Source organism: Pongo pygmaeus, chromosome 2 (genome assembly GCF_028885625.2).
Source record: "Pongo pygmaeus isolate AG05252 chromosome 2, NHGRI_mPonPyg2-v2.0_pri, whole genome shotgun sequence".
Taxonomy (NCBI): domain Eukaryota; kingdom Metazoa; phylum Chordata; class Mammalia; order Primates; family Hominidae; genus Pongo; species Pongo pygmaeus.
The window spans coordinates 159345173-159367219 of NC_085930.1; the positions used below are offsets into that span (position 1 = coordinate 159345173).

The 22047-nt window shown below is 39.1% G+C and overlaps 1 long non-coding RNA gene across 2 annotated transcripts; it reads right to left on the reverse strand.

Moving 5' to 3' along the window:
- Nucleotides 1–2220: 2220 nt before the first annotated feature.
- Nucleotides 2221–20105, reverse strand: LOC134739196 (uncharacterized). 2 transcript variants are annotated; one of them, XR_010125777.1, is made up of 3 exons: nt 19604–20105; nt 4779–5911; nt 2221–4460 (listed from the first exon to the last, which is right to left on the reverse strand). It is a non-coding gene; the product is annotated as an uncharacterized LOC134739196 (long non-coding RNA). The 2 variants fall into 2 exon arrangements; XR_010125776.1 differs by lacking the exon at nt 19604–20105 and having other exon boundaries at nt 4779–7903.
- Nucleotides 20106–22047: the final 1942 nt, after the last annotated feature.

The window sequence follows — 22047 nt, forward strand, 5'->3', positions numbered from 1 at the left end:
CTTGATAAAAAGTAAAGTTGGGCCAGCACTTTGGGAGGCTGAGGCAGACAGATCACTTGAGTTCAGGAGTTCAAGACCAGCATGGCTAACATGGTGAAACCCCATCTCTCCTAAAAATACAAAAATTAGCCAGGTGTGGTGGCATGGGCTGTAATCCCAGCTACTCAGGAGGCTGAGGCAGGAGAATCACTGAACCCAGGTGGTGGAGGTTGCAATGAGCCAAGATTGTGCCACCACACTCCAGCCTGGGTGACAGCAAGGCTCTGTCTCAAAAAAAAAAAAAAAAAAAAAGAATAAAGTTGGACAACTCAAACTTCCTGATTTCAAAACTTACAACAAAGCAACAAAGCTACAGTAATCAAGATAGTGGTGCTGGCATAAAGCTAGACCTACAGATGAATTGAAGTGAGAGTCCAGAAACAAACTCTCACAATGATGTTCAACTGATTTTGACAGGGGGCCAAGACAATTCAATGGGAAAAGAATAGTCTTCAACAAATGATGATGAGACAACTGGATAGTCACATGAAGAAGAATGAAATTTGACCCCTACCTTACAATATATACAAAAATTAACTCAAAAATGGAACAAAGACCTAAATGTAAGAGCTAAAACTATAAAACTCTTAGAAAAAAACGTAGCCATAAATCTTGTGACTTTGGGTTGGTTACATACGATGCCAAAAGTACAAACAACAAAAGAAAAATTAGAGAAGGTAAACATTATCAAAATTTTTAAATTTGGGGCATCAAAGGACACTACCGAAAAAGTGAAAAGATTAGTTAGCCAGGTTTGGCTAACTGTAGTTCCTGTAGTTCCAGCTACTTGGAAGGCTAAGGCAGGAGGATCACTTGAGCCCAGGAGTTTGAGGTTGCAGTGAGCTATGATTGCACCACTGCACTACAGCCTGGGCAACAGAGGAAGACCCTGTCTCCAAATGAATTAATTTAATTAAAGTTAAAAAATAAAGTGAAGAGAAAATCCACAGAATGAGATAAAAATTTGACAAATTGTATATTTGATAAGGGACTTATATCTAGAATATATAAGAAACTATTACAATTCAATAAAAAAAGGCAAACTACCCATTTTTTAAAAAATAGGCGAATGATCTAAAGAGACATTCTCCAAAGAAGATATGCAAATAACCAATGAGCAAACAAAAAGATGCTCAACAGCATTAGCCATCAGGAAAATGTACACCAAAACCACAGTAAGATACCACTCACACCTTCTAGGATGGCTAAAATAAAAAAGACAGATAACAAGCTTTGGTGAAGATGTGGGTAAATTGGAATCCTCATACACTGCTGGTGGGTGTTGGGGACAAGCCCCTCAAAATCTGGCCATAAACTGGCCCCAAAACTGGCCATAAATAAAATCTCTGCAGCACTGTGACATGTTCATAATGGCCATAACGCCCATGCTGGAAGGTTGTGGGTTTACCGGAATGAGGGCAAGGAACACCTGGCCTGCCCAGGGCGGAAAACCACTTAAAGGCATTCTTAAGCCACAAACAATAGCATGAGCAATCTGTGCCTTAAGGACATGCTCCTGCTGCAGCTAACTAGCCCAACCTATTCCTTTAATTCAGCCTATCCCTTCGTTTCCCATAAGGGATACTTTTAGTTAATTTAGTATCTATAGAAACAATGCTAATGACTGGCTTCAGCAGGTGGGAATGTAAAACGGTGCAGATGCTTTGGAAAATGGTTTGACAACTCCTGAACCAGTTAAATATAGTTACCATATGATCTAGCAATTTCACGCTTACATATATACTCAAGAGAAATGAAAACATATTTCTACTCTCCACACAAAAACTTGTATACAAATGTCCATTACAGCATTATTCACAATTGCCAAAAGGTGGAAACAACTCAAATGCCCATCAGCTGATGAATGGATAAATAAAATGTGGTATACTCAATATTTTTCAGCAATAAAAGGAAATGAGGTACTAATGTATGCTACAACATGAATGAACCTTGAAAACATGCCAAGAAGCCAGTCACAAGGACAAAATATTGTAATTCCATTTATATGAAATTTTCAGAATAGACAGATCTATAGAGAGAAAGTGGATTAATGGTTTCCTGGGGCTGGGGAAATGGGGTGATCAGGGTGGGGGTGAAAAAGAACAAACTCTTGCTACATGCAACAGTGTAGATGAATCTAACAGACATAGTGTTGAGTGAAAGAAGCCAGACACAAAATAGTACATACTGCATGATTCCATTTATACAAAGTTCAAGAACAGGTAAAACCATTCAATGGCAAGAGAGTCAGCAGTTACCTTTGGGGGTACTGACTGGGAATAGGAATAAGGCAGCCTTTTGTGGTTACGGGAATGCTCTATTATCTTGATCTGGAAGGTGGGTACAAGAGTGAGTGTGTTCACGAACATATATGTATGTTCGTGAATACATATATGTTAAAGAATTCATTTAGTTGTACACTGAATATTTGTTCACTTTACTATGTAAGTTCAAGCACAATAACAAAAATTGTATAGATAAAATAAAAAGTGCTATCCCACCAATCTAGTTAGCTTGGGAACTTCCCTATAACTGAAGCAAACTGGATCAAAATGCTTCTCTCCTCTTCTCCAGGGCCACATAGTCTGCGTATTTTTAACTTTTCCTCTTCATAGCTGCCTTCGATTGTCACTAACTGATTTCAGAGAAACCTTGAGGCAGAGAAACCTTGTGGCTTCAGGGAATGCCGGAACTTGGACCTTTAGGTCTCAGAACCCCTCTAAAAAGGTTTTCCTTTATGGCTGAGGCCTCTTTCTCTTTCCAATTGAAAGCTTATCAGGAAGGAGGGTTCCCAGGAAGCAAGCTGGGCAGGCCTATGTATTTGAAGTCTCAAAGAGTCATATAATTAACACTCCTTTGTATTGCCTGGGTTTTCCTCTCATTATTCAGTAACCACGCCCTTTTTATAACATTTATGATGTTACCTGCACATATACTCACTGGGAAACAATGTGAAGTTAAGCCTAGATCTGTGACTAACACCATAAAAGCAAAACAAACACTCTACCTCATGGGAGTGCTGCTAAAAAGACCCAAAGACATATTTTAAAAATATTTACAATAAGAGCAATACCATAACCAGATAACATAGATGAAAACTTTATAAACTGAAAGAGGTCACACAAATGACCAAGACATAGTTTTAATTATATCATGGAAATCTCCAAAAATTATGGTCATCTATAAAGTAAGTGAAAGCACTGGAACAGCTTCCTCCAAATGAGCCTTGTAAATGGATCTATTAATAACACACTCCAAAAGTTCCACTCTTAAGTCTGAAAATAAACCAAGCCAATATTAAGTGAAAAGTAACCTCTGGTAAAACTGATACACCACTTTAGGTAGCTGCAGCCATGCAAACGTTTGATATCAAAGTATCTGAAAAGTATAGCATTCACCAGTTGTCGAAGCACCGACCTGGGACTTGCAGCATCAGCTTCACTTGAGAACCTGTTAGAGATGCACATTCTCAGGCCCCAACCCAGGCCCACTGAATCAGAAACTCTGGGAATGGGGTCCCCAGCACTCCAGGTGTTGTTGTTGTTGTTGTTGTTGGTTTTTTTTTTTGAGACGGAGTCTCGCTCTGTTGCCCAGGCTGGAGTGCAGTGGCGCAATCTCGGCTCACTGCAAGCTCCGCCTCCCGGGTTCACGCCATTCTCCTGCCTCAGCCTCCCGAGTAGCTGGGACTACAGGCGCCCGCCATCATGCCCGGCTAATTTTTTTTATTTTTAGTAGAGACAGGGTTTCACCGTGTTAGCCAGGATGGTCTTTATCTCCTGACCTCGTGATCCGCCCGCCTCGGCCTCCCAAAGTGCACTCCAGGTTTTAATTACCCCTCGGGTGATTGTGGTGCACGCTCAAGTTTGAGAACCTCAGCTGTACCCAATTACTTTAGGTGGGCAAGGGCTTTCTAGAAGATCAAACACTTCAAACACCTGGCTTCAGCTCACAAGCACGGGACAAAAGCTCTCGGTCCTCTTCCTTGTTCTCCGCGGGGTTTGTAGTATGAATCTCAGGTCACAAACTCGGACTTACTATCACCTTAATTCAGACCCTCCTCCCGGAGTGATCTAGGTCGTGTGTCGTCTCTCCTCCTCCGCTGTTGCAGCGCAGATGGAAATGGAATGGGTCTCGCTTGCAGTCTGTCACGACCTCCACTGACTTCTTCGGGGTGGTCGCTCACGGTGGTCCTAAGGCGCTCATCCTCCACACCTCGCTGGGGGACCGGCGATCTCCTCCAAAGGGTCGCCCCAAACCCCGCCCGCGCCACCCCCAGCCCCAGGGGACCAGCAGCTCGCAGCTCCGCTCTCCCACCCTCAACAATGCCGGGTTTCCTCGTTTCTCTGGCTTTTACAAGAGGTCGGGAGAACGTTTGAATTGTGGTTGCTTCTTCTTTTAATCTTGCAACATTTCTGAAAGCCCTACGGAACCGAAATTTGGAGAGAACACAAATCAACAAGTCCAAAAATTATCTTGCCACAGGATAGTAGATGCTTCCTACCATTACCTAAGTAATCTGACATCATATATTATTTAATACACTTCAGGGTTATACATTAGGGTAAAATGTGAAAGCTTGCAACTAATAATTACAGCAATAAGCAAACACGTGTTTTTCCTCTTTAGTTTTGCTTTTTAAAATTATCAAATCATTATTATGGACACAGTAATCAAAATATAAACAATTTAGCCTAGGAAATTTAGCAAGACCCCATCTCTACAAAAAGTAAAACAATTACCTGGGTGTGGTGGCTGGTACCTGTAGTCCCAGCTACTCCGAAGCCTGAGGTGGGAAAATTGCTCCAGCCGGGGAGGTAGAGGCTACAGTGAGCTGATCACACCACTGCATTACAGCCTGGGCAACAGAGACCTTGTCTCAAAACAAGCAAACGAACAAATATATTATACATTTTTTTTAAAACACCCACATAACCCTATCACAAAAAAATCCACCAAGCTAATATTTTCATATTCCTTTCCCATTTTAGTATGTATATATCAGTACATGTATTTTATGTCCTGCCCTTCTCACTTATTATTGATTTCCATGTTACCAAGTCTCCTTGTTTCCATATAAGCTTTATGAAATTAATTTACAGGAACTACATGACACTGATTATAATATGCACATATCCTTCAACCTGTTAATTCCACTCCTCAGATTCTACTAAAGTATTCAGAGCAAAATTATCAGCTTTTCTCCCCCATAAGTTTTTCATTTCTTCCCACATTTAGAGGAAACAGAATGCTTTCCACATTTTACTGCACCCCCTGGCTCTCTTCTGCTCAGTAACAGCAACTGTCTCAGTCAAGGGCCTCTCTGTGGAACACTGTTGTTGCTTCACAGACAAAGCCATAAAATCAGTGAAAAGCAGAGCCAGCTGCTTGCCCACTGCTAGAGGAAGAGGTCATCTCTCTTGCCTTTTATCCCACCTCAAAACATATTATCCCTCTAACGCCTTTAGAGTTCCCTGGGCTGGGCATACAGAGGTGTCCCCAAAGTGCTTTCAGAACTCTGATAATATAGGAGCAAAATCTGCTGAATCTTCCTTCCCAGAAACAAAAGTGATAAGGCCCAACCTTGAAATCTAGATGAAAATCCTGAATGTAACTTCATCTTTCAAGCTTCTGCAGTGGTTTCCAAAATGCATTTCACAGGGAGCTGTTTGGCATAGGTCGATGGAGAATGGATTTTCTGTTCCCAGAACCTTAAAATATTTATACTGTGTGCATATTCCACAAATCAACAATAGCCCCCTACTGCCCATCACCAATTCTTCCATAAATAGATAAAGCACCTGATAGGTAACTTGCCAAGAGTGACTAGAATCAAGTATTCATTTAATGGCCCCTTAGAGTTTCTCAGAAGTTTCTGGAGAAAATGGGAAGAATGATGTTCAAATGCAGTCAGGTGTCACTTAACAGGAACATCTGAGAAATACATCACAATTTTACCATTATGTGAACATCTTACACTGTACTAAACCTAGATAACATAGCCTACTACACACTTAGGCTACATGGTATAGCCTATTGCTTCTAGGCTATAAACCCATACAGCATATTGCTGTACTGAATGTGGTAGGCAATTGTAACACAATGGTAACTATTTGTGTATCTAAATATATATAAACATAGAAAAGTTGATGCATTGCATTATGACATTATGATGGCTTATGACAGCTATGATGCTACTAGGAAATAGGAATTTTTCAATTTCATTATAATTTGATAGGACCACCGTCATATATGTGGTCAAATGTTGACCAAAACATTACTATACAGTACCTGACTATAGTTCCTTTGCTTTATCCCTGACTCCTACTCCAAAGTTTGGCTCTATCAACTGAGCAAAAGATAGAGTAAAAAATACTGTTTTCTTTCACTATGAAGGTAAAATATATAACAAAGTCTTCTCTGAAAAATTCCTATAAAATCCAAGGTTAGAACATTTGGAAATAGCAAAAAAGATTATTGGGTATCTCAAATGGAAAACTAAGCACTATTTAGAACCCACGTTTCAGGTTATCTGATTGTACCTTTCCATTGCTTTTGAATTATTTTACAACCCTGTAAATTGTCAGTAAGTGATAACAATGCAAAGTTAGTGTTGTTTACAAAGACATTTTGTTAGAGATCCAATTTTCTGCCCCCTGTTGAAAAAGTCAGTTTCTCCATCCATTTGTAAATTGATTTCAGTATTGCTTTGCTCCACATAAATGTGTGCTTCTTTGACTTCTCCTTTGAACTCGTTGTTTAACATCTTACTATTTCTTCATTTATAATGACTTAAATAAAATCTTTAACACATGTTCATTTTATATCTGTATAGAGTCATAATTTTACCCCTTTGTGAAAATCATCCTTGGCCAGGCACAGTGACTCATGCCTATAATTCCAGCACTTTGGGAGGCCAAGGCGGGAGGATCACTTGAGCCCAGGAGTTTGAGACCAGCCTGGACAACATAGTGAAACCTCATCTCTACAAAAAATAAAAATAGAAATAAAAATTAAAAATTAGCCAGATGTGATGGCACATGCCTGTAGTCCCAGCTACTCAAGAGGCTGAAGGGGGAGAATTGCTTGGAGGTCAGGGCTGCAGTGAGCCGTGATTGTGCCACTGCATTCCTGCCTGACTGACAGAGCAGTGCCACTGTGACACAGTGTGCCACTGCATTCCTGCCTGTCTCAAAAAAAAAAAAAAAAAAGTGAAAATCATCCTTTAACAAGGCCAAACCTTCCAATTTCAATAAGAGGACTAGGAAAATCTACCCTTACATTCAAAGAATTGCTAAATAAAATACAACAATAATCCTCTTGAGTAGCTAAACTCACAAGTTATAAAGGAGAATCTCCAAGTGCCAGAGTGAAGAAGGAATGAAACACTGAGCACAGCAGATAATCCTGTGGCTGTCCTAGAAGCTACAAAGGGACTAGAGATAAACTCTTGAATCCACAAAGGTTAGGGAGGTGAAGGTGAATAAATTGAGATCTTTGAGTTAAAAAGTGGACCAGCATGAAATGTATCTACCAAGTCAGAAAGATGCTTAGGAAGCTTATCTTCCTCTTTTCTGGACTTTGGAGTCCAGAAAATAAAATTTATTTATTTATTTGAATTTTAAAACCTTGGGTCTAATTACCTCACCTCAGATCTGGTGTAAAATTATTGTTATCATTATTATTTGAGACAGAGTCTTGCTCTGTTGCCCAGGCTGGAGTGCAGTGGCACAATCTCAGCTCACTGCAACCTCTGCCTCCTGGGTTCAAGTGATTCTCCTGCCTCAGCCCCCCGAGTAGCTGGGATTATAGGTGCCTGCCACCACACCCGGCTAATTTTTGTATTTTTAGTAGAGACAGGGTTTCTCCATTTTGGCCAGGCTGGTCTCAAATTCCTGACCTCAGGTGATCCACGCACCTAAGCCTTCCAAAGTGCTGGGATTACAGGTGTGAGACACCACACCCAGTCTGGTGTAAAAATTTTAGAATCCAAGAACTTTAACCCCCAAACCTCGGCTGAAAAATTAACATAAAATAATGTGAGATTAGCAATATCCTTGGGTCCCATGGCTCTTTGCAAAGCCAATGCCCATTTATGAAAGAATATTTCTACAACTCAAACCACTGACAATTTTCAAGGAAAACACAGCCCCCACTAAAGATGGCCTACTGTAAAAAATTGTTAAAGCACAATGAATTATTCCACCATAAGTGAGAGTCAGTAAACACAAGTACCAAAACTTGAGACAATAAAAAAAAACTGGAAGAAAATAAAATAATTATGTTTAAAATTATTAAAAACATGTTTTTTAAAAAATCACAACCTCTGGTCTGAAGAAAGCCAAATTTAAAAAAAGATAATAAAAAAAAGAAAAAGAAAAACCAAAGAAAATAAGACCTTATTTAAAAAACAAGCAAAATTGCAGAAAAAGTCTTAAAAGGAATCAAATAGAAATTTTAGAAGTTGGCCGGGCATGATGGTTCATGCCTGTAATACCAGCACTTTGGGAGGCCAAGGTGGGTGGATCACTTGAGGTCAGGAGTTTGAGACCAGCCTGGCCAACATGGAAAAACTCCGTCTCTACTAAAAATACAAAAAGTAGCCAGGCGTGGTGGCGGGCGCCTGTAATCCCAGCTACTCGGGAAGCTGAGGCAGGAGAATTGCTTGAACCTGAGAGGAGGAGGTTGCAGTGAGCCGAGACTGTGCCACTACACTCCAGCCTGGGCAACAAAGCAAGATCCTGTCTCAAAAAAAAAAAAAAAAAGAAATTTTAGAAGTGAAAAGGAATTATTGGAACTTCAAAGCCACAAAAGATGAGCAAAACAACCCATTAGACCAAACTAAAGAGATCATTATCAAGCTAGGAGGCAGATGAGAAAATGACCCGAAATATTGCTGAGAGATAAAAAGAAGAGATTGTGACAAAGAGATTAGGAAACATAAAGACAACACGAGAAGGTTAAAGATATTTTAATAGGAATTCTGGAGGGAAAGAAGAAAGAGAATTCTGGAGGAAAAGAGAGAGAAATTTGAAGAGATGAGCTAGGCACACAGTGGCTAGCATCTGTGGATCACTTGAGGCCAGGACTTCAAGACCAGCCTGGGCAACATAATGAGACTCCCGACTCGACAAAAAAAAATTTAAAAATTAACCGGGAGTGGTGGCACAAGCCTGCAGTCCTAGCTATTTGAGAGGCTAAGGTGGTAGGATGGCCTGAGCCTGGGAGGTCAAGGCTACAGTAAGCCCTGATGGTGCCAATACACTCCAGCCAGAGAAACAGAGAGAGACTTTGTCTCTGAAAAATAAAATAAAACAAAGAAATAAAAACAAAGAAATTTGAAGAGATAAAGGGCAGAAAAGTTTCTAGCCTTGGTGAAAGACATAAACCCTAGATTCAAAGATCACTATGTTCACAAAGTCAGAAAAGTAAAAAATAGACCTACTGTTCCACGTAGCTTAGTGAAACTTCAAAACACCAAAATCAAAGATAAAGTACTTTTAATACTTAAAGACCCTGAGAAAAAATATATATTACAAAGAAGGACAATAAACTGGCTAGGCACAGTGGCTCACACCTGTAATCCCAGCAATTTGGGAGGCCGAGATGGGCAGATCATTTGAGGTCACGAGTTCCAGACCAGCCTGGCCCACATGGTGAAACCCCCATCTCTTCTAAAAACACAAAAATGAGCAGGGTGTGGTGGCACACACCTATAGTCCCAGCTACTCAGGAGGCTAAGGTGGGAGGATCACTGAGTCCAGAGGGGTTGAGGCTGCAGTGAGCCGTAATTGTGCCACTGCACTCCAGCCTTGGTGACAGAGCAAGACTCTGTCTCAAAAAAAAAAAAAAAAAAAAGAAGGACAATAAAACAGATAACTGACTTTGTAACAGTAATAATAGAGACACCAGGAAATAATCTGATCGGCGACCATGGCGACTCGAGACCAGCCTGGGCAACGTGATGAAATCCCATCTCTACAAAAAGTACAAAAATTAGCCGAATGTGGTGGCATGCACCTGTAGTCCCAGCTATTAGGAAGTCTTAGCTGGGAGGATCACTGAGTCCAGGGACGTTGAGGCTGCAGTGAGCCACAATCACGCCACTGCACTCCAGCTTGGGCGGCAGAGTGAGACCCTGTCTATAGATAAATAAATAGAATAACATCTCATGGCTGAGGGAAAATTATTGTCAGCCTAGAAGTGAATACCCAACTCATTCAAGAGAGAAGGCAAATTAAAACATTTTCATACAAAGAGATGAAAGAACTTGTCACTGATAGTTGCTGAAAGAACACTAAGGAATGTACTTCAGGAAAAAGAAAATGGAACCCAGAAAGAATAAGATGCAAGAAGGAATGATAAGCAACGTAAAAACAAAAAAAAAGCACATGCTTATAAAAAACAATAATAATAGCTAATTTGGGCAAAAATACTAGATGACATTAATGTAAAATATGGAAGAGATAATTGAAATCAAAGTATTTTACAGTCTTTGTTCAAGAAGAAAGTAGAAATAAAGATTCATTTTAGACTTCATCAAATATACCTGATTATGTTTAAAAGGTGTTTTTGAGAGAATAGAGATAGAGCGTGTAACTATGAAAAACACAGAGGGGAGAATATCATAAGGAAATCTCAAATGGACGCTCTCTCAAATGCGCCAGCATTCTCCCATATGCAGTATCAGGCCTCCCGTAACTGCTGTGCCCTACACACCACAGAGGGAGATAGAGACCCAGCCCTCCACCCAGCTCTGCCCAAGAACAAAGGTAAAAATAGGTATGGCGGTAAGAACGAGAATGAATCTGAAATGAGAATGAATCCGAGAAGGAGAATGGACCAGTAAGCTCAGATAATCTATATGTTGGCAAATGGACAGTTAGAAACAACATTGTTCTGTTTGTTTGTTTGTTTGAGATGGAGTTTCACTCTTGTCACCCAGGCTGGAGTGCAATGGCGCAATCTCAGCTCACTGCAACCTCCACCTCCCGGATTCAAGCAAGTCTCCTGTCTCAGCCAGGCTGGTCTCGAACTCCTGACCTCAGGTGGTCTGCCTGCCTCAGCCTCCCAAAGTGCTGGGATTACAGGCATGAGCCACCGCACCCGACTGAAACAATATGTTTTGTTGGTCAAAAGAGATTGAAGGAAAAAGTTTGGATAAAGACTTCGGACATTATATGGCTGGGCTTGCAAGACTACTAGACAACAAAGTTACATAATTTTACATTACATTACTAATAAAGCTGGACATCTAAAGGTCCAAGTTGAGCTTCCAGGACAAACCACTGTCAAAAGCAGGTTATGTCTCTATTCCAGGAGATGATGCCTAAATCCAATCAATGACACTGGAAATGATGAAGACACGAGGGATATTTAAATTGAACTCAACATTTTACATTCCAGTTTTTCAGAGAATTGCTGCACAATTTGGATGATAGCCACAATCCAGGAAGAAAACTTAAAAGATCATCAGAATGAGTGAAGTTTGTTAAAGCAGACTGATTATTGACGTTTGTTTTAAAATTGTATGTTTCTTTCACAATTTATGATACTGATTTACCTTAAGACAAATGTTAAACCTACTTGTTCTTTTGTCGTAAGGAATTTATTTGGATGAAAGACAATAACATCTGCTGTTTAGAGAAAAAAGGAGAAAATGTGTTGCTAGTTTTCCTGCTGTGACCACTTCACCTCCAGTAAATGGATGTTTTGAATAATTCTATGCCCTATAATTATCATGGACTATGTATAAACCCCCAGTTTTAACTAGTTTGTGTACTGATTAAGGTCCTAGGGGAGGCAGAAATCTGCATTTGATATCATAATGCATGGGTCTGGTTTCATATTTTAGTAGCTTGCGGCTATTTTTCTTTTTTACAAATGTTGATATTATTCACATTCTTCTCATAATCTTATGTTACAGAGCAAGACTGTGTCTCAAGAAAAAACAACAATCTTATGCTGTCACCACAAAAAAAAAAATCAACAAAAAGGCATTTCTAAATACAGCTGTAGGAAGTTGGGTTTGAATTTGTAAGATTAGTAGTTGCGGAAATTGAACACTGGGGGGCAGCCAAATCATTATAAAAAATACTAACATTTATTCACTATTTAAAATATAATGTGAATGAAAAATTTCACAAAGAAGAGATTTTTGTAATCCTTTGCTAAATATGGAGTTTAAAACTTTTTATTTGGAAATAATTTCAAAGTTATAAAATGTTGCAAAATTTTTTTTTAAAGTACCAAAAACAGCCATATACCCTTTACCCAGATTTACCTATTTAACATTTTATACCATTCACTTCATTATTTTCTCTCTCTTTCTCTCTGGATATAATTATTTTCCTGAACTATTTGCAGGTAAGTTATATATGTCATGGGTCTTTACCCCTAAATATTTTGGCGTGTATTTCCCAATAATGGGGTTATTCAAAAGAGTCTATCTTTTGATAGTAAGGATTACATATATTATTTTCACAGTACAAAAGATTATGATAAAAATGTCATTTTTCCCCCCAAAAGCTACATGGTAAGCTACAGTTTTCTGTACTTCATGTAAATGTAAATTATGATTTCTAAGTGAAAAAACAATTTCATATTAATTTCTACAAATTAAGCCATTCTCAAATTATCCCTAAAGTGGGAGAGAGGAAAGAAATACAACTTAATCGCCACCAGTTTCTGAAATAGAAGAGCCACAGGTAAACACTACAGTTAAGAAAATGTTGCCGGGCATGGTGGCTCACACCTGTAATCCCAGCACTTTAGGAGGCTGAGATGGGTGGATCACTTGAGGTCAGGGGTTCAAGACCAGCCTGGCCAACATGGTGAAACCCTGTCTCTACAAAAATATAAAAATTCGCCTGGCGTGGTGGTGCATGCCTGTAATCCCAGCTACTTGAGAGGCTGAGGCACAAGAATTGCTTGAACCCAGGAGGCAGCGGTTTCTGTGAGCCGAGATTGCACCACTGCACTCCAGCCTGGGCGACAGGGCAAGACTCTGTCTCAAAAGAAAAAAAAAAAAGAAAGAAAGAAAGAAGAACATGCCATGCTGGAAATCCCAAATCCCAATCAATCTAACAGAAGGAAGCTAAAAGTAAGCAAAATAATAAAAACTAAAATATACAGTAAACAGAAAGGCAATAAATATGATAGTAAAAATAAATCCAAAACATTACTAATTTTAATATATGCAGATGAATTAAACACTATTTTTAAACTACATAAAAACATAATTATAATCCACGTTTATACTAGATACTTAAAACACAAGGACATAGAGAGATTGAACATAAACGAGGAGAAAAAAATACTGCGCAAACTGCATCCAAAAGAAGGTGAATACATACATTTATTACACATATTATTTGAATATATAAATATATATTTGAATATGTATTGTTCAGTATGTTTGAATGTATACAGTTGCCCTAGGTATCCATAGATTGGTTCCAAGACCCTGGCAAATACAAAAATCTGTGGATGCTCAAGTCCCTTATATAAAATGGCACAATATTTGAATATAACCTACTCGCATTCTCCCATGTGCTTTAAATCATCTTTAGATAACTTACAACATCTAACACAATGCCTACATATCATTTCATTCATGTAAATTCAACACAGTACTAGGCATGGCAAGTTCAAGTTTTCCCTTTTGAAACTTTATGGAATTTTGTTCTGAATATTTTCAATCTTTGGAGGGTTGAATTCACAGATGCACACAGATATGGAGGGCCAACTATGTATTTGGGTATATACATATATGTGTGTGTGCACGTATATCTATATATATATATATATACACTAAAGATTATATGTAACCGTAATATCAAATATAATAGACTGTAAGTGAAAAAGCACTATTACAGATTCAGATGGATGTTACATAATGAAAAAGAAATAATCTACCAGAGAGATATCTCTAAATTTGAATATACCTAAACGAGCCTCAAAATATTTAAAGAAAAATATACAGAAATATTGGAAGAAATTTACAAGTCCATAAACCTCTAGCAAAAAGTAAAAAACTGATAAGAATCTAGATGTAAATAACATAATTAACAACTTGAACAAAGAAACAAACACAGAACTGGCACCAAAAACTAGAGAATACACTTTTAAAATTATTATTATTATTATTATTATTATTTTGAGATGGAGTCTTGCTCTGTCGCCAGGCTGGAGTGCAGTGGTGAGAACTCAGCTCACTGCAACCTCTGCCTCCAGGATTCAAGCCATTCTCCTGCCTCAGCCTCCCGAGTAGCTGGGATTACAGGCACGCACCACCACGCCCGGCTAATTTTTGTATTTTTGGTAGAGATGGGGTTTCACCATGTTGGCCAGGATGGTCTTAATCTCCTGATCTCGTGATCCACCTGTCTCGGCCTCCCAAAGTGCTGGGATGACAGGCATGAGCCACCGCGCCCGGCCTATTATTTTTAATCATATATAGTACATTATAAAAAGTAACCACATAGGGATACCGTCACTCTGATACATTGCTGATGGGAACATAGAACAGAATAACCTCAATGGAAGGGAATTTGATAATACTGAACTGCATTTATCCTTTGGCTCAGAAATCTTACTTCCAAGAATTTATCCTAAAAACACACTTGCACAAAATGAAAAGATATAATACATAAGGTAATTTATTTCAGTTCTATTTGTAATGGCAAGAGACTGTAAAACTAATGTCTATGAATGGTGACTGGTTGAATAAATCACGGCACATCCTGATCATGGAGCTATAAAAAGAAGTGAGGAATATCTCTATACACTTACATGGGCTGATGCCCAGGAAATATATTTTTTGCTTTTGGTTTCCAGGATATATTTTAAGTGGAAAAAGCAAGATAAAGAAAAGGGTATCTGTGCAATCCTACCATTTATCTAAGAAAGTGAATATTTATATATCCATATCTCTATTATCTATCTCTTAATAAAAGCATAAAAGAAAGCGTTTTTTAAAAAGGTTATCTAAAACCCAAGAATTGTTCCCCTAGGTACATATCCAAGAGAAAAAAGAAATCACATATGTCCAATACAAAAACTTGTACATGAATGTTCATGGCAACATTATTCATAATAGCCCCCAAATGGAAACAATCCACATGTCCATCAACTGATGAATGGGGAAACAAATCAAAAAGAATGAAGTACTGATTCATGCTCTAAAATGAATGAGCCTTGAAAACATTATGTTAAGTAAAAGAAGTCAATCACAAAAGGTCACATACTGTATTATTCCGTTTATATGAAAAGTCCAGAGTAGGCAAATCTAGAGAGAAAGTAGATTCTGTGGTTGCTAAAGGTTAGGGGAAGGGGAACGGGCAATGAACATCAATAGGTATGGGGAAGGGAGTGACATACAAAGTTTATTTCTGGGGAAATGAAATATTCTGAAATTTGGTAATAATGATGGTTGCATAGCTTTGTAAAATATACTAAAAACCACTGAAATGTACACTTTAAAAGGGTGAATGTTATGCTATATTAATCTCACAAAATATTGTAACCTTATCAATAGGAAGAGACAAGAAAGTAGAAAGAACAAGAATAGGAACTGAAGGCAGGCACGGTGGTTCACACCTGTAATCCCAGCAATTTGGGAGGCTGAGGTGGACAGTTCGCTTGAGCCCAGGAGTTGGAGACCAACCTGGCAACATGGTGAAACCCCATCTCAACACACACAAAAAAATTACAAAAAATTAGCCAGGCGTGGTGGCACACATCTATAATCCCAGCTACCCAAGAGGCTGAGGTGGGAGGATCACCTGAGCCCAAGAGGTAGAAGCTGCCTGTAGTGAGCTGTGATCATGCCACTGAACTCCACTCCACCCAGGGCAACAGAGTAAGACCCTGTCTCAAAGAAAGAAAACAAGAAATAAGAACTAGATTTCTCTGAATATACCTGGTTTAATAGATTTGATATTAAAACCAAGAAAATATAATATACAGTTACTAAACTGAATTAAAAATATAAAAGCAACCACTGAGATTCTCTTTCTGGCATGGCAACCTGAGGACCTCCATGGACCCACTCCACAATGAAACTGGTGAAAATCATTAAAAAACAAAATTTAAATTCTCTAGAAATGGTCTTAAGGCCATACAGCAAATGAAGAAACATTTATTCGAGAAAACCTACTAAAACTGGCCGGGCATGGTGGCTCATGCCTGTAATCCCAGCACATTGGGAGGCCGAGGCAGGCAGATCACCTGAGAGGTCAGGAGTTCAAGACCAGCCTGGCCAACATGGGGGAACCCCATCTCTACTAAAAAATACAAAAATTAGCTGGGCGTGGTGGTGCATTCCTATAGTCCCAGCTACTCGGGAGGCTGAGGCAGGAGAATTGCTTGAACCCTGGGGGAGGAGGTTGCAGTGAACCAAGATGATGCCTCTTGCACTCCAGCCTGGGTGACCGAGTGAGACTCCATCTCAAAAAGAAAAGAAAAGAAAAGAAAAGAAAACCTACTAAAACTAGTTAGGAACGGTAAGAGTCTATGGCATTTGAGTCATGACCAATTTCCTTCCCCTTCCATATTCAGAGTGATGGGAACCCTACTCCAGGTAGACACAGCCAAGAACACAGGGTTCCCTCTACCCTCACCTCCCATCTAGAGGGCTGTAGTATCTTCCCATCAGGGCAGCATGTCTCCATTTCTCCTCCTTTCGCAGCTACCTGTTGCAAAGGCTAAGTTCTGGGTGGTGTAGCCAAAAGGTGGGAGCCCCCTTCTTCTACCCAGCCCCCACTCGTGGGATACAGAATCTACTGAGAATACTGGGCCCAATCCCCATCATTCCAGCCCATTCATATAGCAAAGGTTCCATGCCAGCACAGGCAAGCCAAGAATACCAAGGGCTATAGAGCAGAAATTGAAGAAATTGAGTACAGAAAAACAATAGAGAGAATTAATAAACCTGAAAGTTGGTTCTTTTAAAAGAACAACAAAGTTGACAAACCTTTAGCTAGATTAACCAAGAAAAAGAGAGAAGGCTCAAATGAAAGAGGAAATGTTACCATTAATGTTACAAAATAATAATGATTATAAAGGAATATTGTGAACAACTGTATGCCAAGTAGATAACAGACAAAATGAACAAATTTCTAAAAAGACACAAACTACTAACACTGAATTAAGAAGAAACAAAAAATCTGAACAGATCTCTAACAAGTAAAGAAATTGAATTTGTGGGTGGGCACAGTGGCTCACACCTGTAACTCCAGCACTTTGGGAGTCTGAGGTGGGAGGATCACTTGAGCCCAAGAGTTTGAGACCAGTGTGGGCAATACAGCGAGGCCCCATCTCTACAAAACAAAAAGTAAATAATTAGCTGGGCATGGTGACATACACTTGTAGTCCCAGGTACTCAGGAGGCTGAGAAAGGAGGATTGCTTGAGCCCAGGAGGTCAAGGTTGCAGTGAGTCATGATCGTGCCACTGCACTCCAGCCTAGGTGACAGAGGAAGACCCTGTCTAAAGGTGGGGAAAAAAAGAAATTGAATTTGTGACAAAACAACTATCCACAAAGAAAAGCCTAGGCCCAGATGGCTTTATTGGTGAATTCTACAAAACATACAAAGAATTAATGCCAATTCTTCACAAGCTCTTCCAGGAAACAGAACAGAACAACTCCTGACTTATTCTATGAGACCAGTATTACCCTGATAACAAAACCTACATAACAAGAAATGAAAACTACACCAAGATCTCTTACAAACATAAATGTCAAAATTCTACAGAGATACTAGCAAACCAAAATCTCTACCTGAAAAAGGGCATCTACAAAAAACCCACAACTAACATCATACTTAATGGTAAACAACTGAATGTTTTCTTGTTCTTGTTAAGATCCAGAAGAAAACAAAGATGTCCACTGTTGCCACTTTTTTTTTTTTTCCGCCCAGGCTGGAGTGCAGCCCCCACTGCACTGCAGAGGTCACTGCAACGTCTGCCTCCCAGGTACAAGCAATTATCCTATCTCAGCCTCCCAAGTAGCTGGGATTACAGGTGTGCACCACCACGCCCGGCTAATTTTTGTATGTTTTGTAGAGACGGGGTTTCACCATGTTGGCCGGGCTGGTCTCTAACTCCGGACCTCAGGTGATCCACCTACCTTGACTTCCCAAAGTGCTGGGATTACAGGCGTGAGCTACCGCATCCAGCCCACTGTTGCCACGTCTATTCAATATTGTACTGGAGGCTAATTCTGACCAGGGTAATTAGACAAGTAAATGAAAGAAAAGTCCTTCAGACTGGAAAGGAAAGAAGTAAAACTATGTCTATTTGCAGATCAATCTTGTGTGTGGAAAATCCTAAGGAATTCACTAAACAACTATTAGCACTAGTAAATGAGCTCCACAAGGTTGGAGGGTACGAGATCAATATACAAAAACAACTGAATGTCTATACAGTAGCAGTGAGCAAAAAGAAAATAAAATTAAGGAAAAAATTCCACTTACAATGGAATAAAAAAGAATAATGTACTTAGAAATAAATTTAACAAGAACAAAACTTATATTCTGAAAACTACAAAACATTGTTGAAAGACATGAAGGAAGCCTGGGAAAAGTGGCTCTTTGTAATCCCAGCACTTTGGGAGGCCAAGGTGGGAAGATCACTTGAGCCCAGGAGTTTGAGACCAGCCTGGTCAACATAGTGAGACCCTGTCTCTACAACAAAATACAAACAATTAGCCAGACATGGTGGCGGGTACCTGTAGTCCCAGCTATTCAGGAGGCTTACGCAGGAGGATCGCTTGAGCCCAGCAGTTTGGGGCTTCAGTGAGCTACTCCACTAAACATGCCTAGGTGACAAAGCAAGACTCTGTCTCTTTAAAAAAACTTTTTTTTAAAGGGATACAAACATAAAATTAAAGACATAAGTGAAAACCTATAGTCTTATATTTGATTTGGAAATATCGGTATAAATTATACCAGTATAAATAACAGTATAAATTTTCTCTTAAAAATACATATTTTATAAGCTACGTTCACTAAAAGTCTTAGAAGCAGTGACAACACAGCTGCAATGGGCTCCCCTAGAGCCCAGGTTGAAATCTCTAAATACCATATTCTGATAAAAAGAACCAGAACTCCTGGGGAAAAAGGCTGATTCCAAGTTTAGAGAAGGAAATGTCTCAGATGAATCCAGGGCATCTTGTTACAACAGTCTCATTTCTATGTGTTTCACATATATAAGCTCATTTAATCTTTATTTTATAGTTGAGGAAACTGAGGCTTAGATTGCCCAAAGTCATATAGATACAAAGCATATAGATATAAAGTGACAGAAAACAGATACAAATCCAGGCTTCAGAGCCAGCACTTGAAAAGTTACTCAACCTTACTAGTAATCAGAGAATGCATATTAAAACAGTGAGGCAACTTTGCCTTCTTATTAGATGAGCAAAAGTTAATATCTGATAAAATGAAATTTTAGCAAGCACTTGAGGCTAGAGGAACTCTTGCACATTGCTAGTGGAAACAATGTTTTTTATACCCTCTTTTGGATAGCAATTTCACCATACCTCATACATTTGAAGATGTACGTACCTCATGCCCAGACATTCCAAACTCTAGACTAGAGAAATTCTGTATACAGCTAAACAAGGAGAAAATATATTAATATAAACACACATATTCATTACAACCCACATTGCAAACTAGTGGGAACAAGTGGAAACAACTTCAGTATCCCTCATAAGGAAGTTAGATAAACAAATGTGGCTTATTTATAAAAAATATACTCTATAAAGCAATTCAAATGAATGAAACAGATCCACTGAAGAAACCTCAAAATGATGTTGAGTGTAAAGTTTCACATGACAACGTACAGTTTGATACCACCTCTTTAAATCTTAAAAGTGTACAAGGGTATGTTTTATTTATAAATGTATACATGTATTCTAAAAGTATCAGAAAAATATGTGAATAGCCTACATTGACTTTACGGGGCAAATAAGGGGAATTTCCATCCTACCTGTAACATTTTGTTTATATTTTTAAAAAGAGATTTGAAGCAAATATGGCAAAATTTTAACAACTGTGGCATATTGATAATGACATGTAGACATCTCATGTTATTTTATGTATATTTGAACTTTTTATAATTAAAATATTTAAAAATCTAGCATACTGAATTTTTATCTGATATCTGATATGAGGCACAATTTGCTCATTACTAAAAAACAAACAAACAAAAAGAGGGCCAGGTGCAGTGGCTCATGCCTGTAATCCCAGCACTTTGGGACACCGAGGCAGGAGGATCACTTGAGGCCAGGAGTTCTAGGCTGCAGTGAGCAATGATCGCACCACTGTACTCCAGCCTGGACAGAAAGAGACACTCTCAAAAAAAACCCAAAAAAACAAAAACAAACAAACAAACAAAAAGACTGAAGGCTACATTGAAGTGTGGTAACTTTGAGGGAATCCAGAAACAGAAAAGGGTCATTAGTGGAAACAGAAAAGGGACATAGTGGAATTAGTGGAAAAGGGTCATTCACAAAAAGGTGAAATCCAAATACAGTCCTAAGTTAGTTAAACTACTTACTGCTGTACTGTTAATCTCTTGGTTTTGAAAAATATACCATGGATATAATAAGATGTTAATATTAGGGGAAGTGGAGTAAAGGATATACAGGAACTTTCTATGCTATCTTTGCAAGCTTTCTGTAAATCTAAGTTTATTTGAAAATGAGGAAGGTATAAAATCAAATTCCATTTTGTTTACTTATTTTGAGACAGAGTCTCACTTTGTGACCCAGGCTGGAGTGCAGTAGTGTGATCTCAGCTCACTGCAGCCTTGACCTCCCAAGCAATCCTTCCACTTCAGCCTCCCAAGTAGCTGGGACTACAAGCATGAGCCACCACATTTGGCTAAGTTTGTTATTTTTTATAGAGATGGGGTCTCACTACATTGCCCAGACTGGGCTCAAACTCCTGGGCTTGAGCAATCCTCCCGCCCTGGCACCCAAAGTGCTGGGATTAAAGGCATAAGCCACCACATCCAGTCCAAAGTCCATATATTTTTCTCTAAACATCTTTCTGTCTTCTTTTAATGGGAATTCAACTTTTCAAGGACAAGTTTTAAGAGCCTATATATTTGCCGAGTGCCTTTTTCATGTCCAGGGTGGCATTACCTGTAGGTACAATCACCGCACTTCCTAGTGATGGCAATTTTGATGTAAGGTAACAAAAGGGGTGTCATAGGAGCATCTAAAGCAGGGCTAACTAGTGTGGAAGAGTAATCTTTGAGACCAATATGCTCTCAATCTGCTACATGCAAAACATTTTTTAGCAGAAGCTACATAGCAGAATATGATGCATAGTCCTATGCAGTTTGAGAAGCCATTTGGAAGGCAAAACTTTGGAAAGGTAAAAGTATAATTTGAGATCTACAAATAGCTAGTGATCCTAGAATGGTAGGTGACTTTCAGCCAAGCCAAATATCAATATGAAGGCTATGATTTCTTTTTGTTTTCAGTCAGGAAGGTCCTTCACCCTATCAAAGCTCTATTGGTTTTGCAGCTCACAAAGTCAGTGGTATCTAATTTGCGTAGAATATTTCTAATTTTTCAAAGTGATTTTACCATCATTAGACTTCACAGTATGAGGCAGGTGGGTGTTTCGTTTTCCTCAAGTGAAATGAATGAAGCTCAAGGAGGTTTTGGGATGCAAGACTATGGAACTAGTTAGTGCCAGAGCTGGAACCAGAACTCAGGGACCTTTTCAATACTTCTCAAAGTTTTGTTTGCAGATAGATCACCTGAGGATCCTGTGAAAATGCAGATTCTGATTCAGTGGGGCCTTTGGTGGGGTGTCTGAGACACTGCATTTCTATCAGGCTTCCAAGTTACTGCTGGTCCCCAACCTACACTCTGAGTAGTAGATTAGATCAGGCTGAGTTTTTGTTTTTGTTCGAGTTTTGTTGTTGTTGTTTTGTTTTTGACAGGTTCTGGCTCCATTGCCCAGGCTGGAGTGAAGTGGTGTGATCTCAG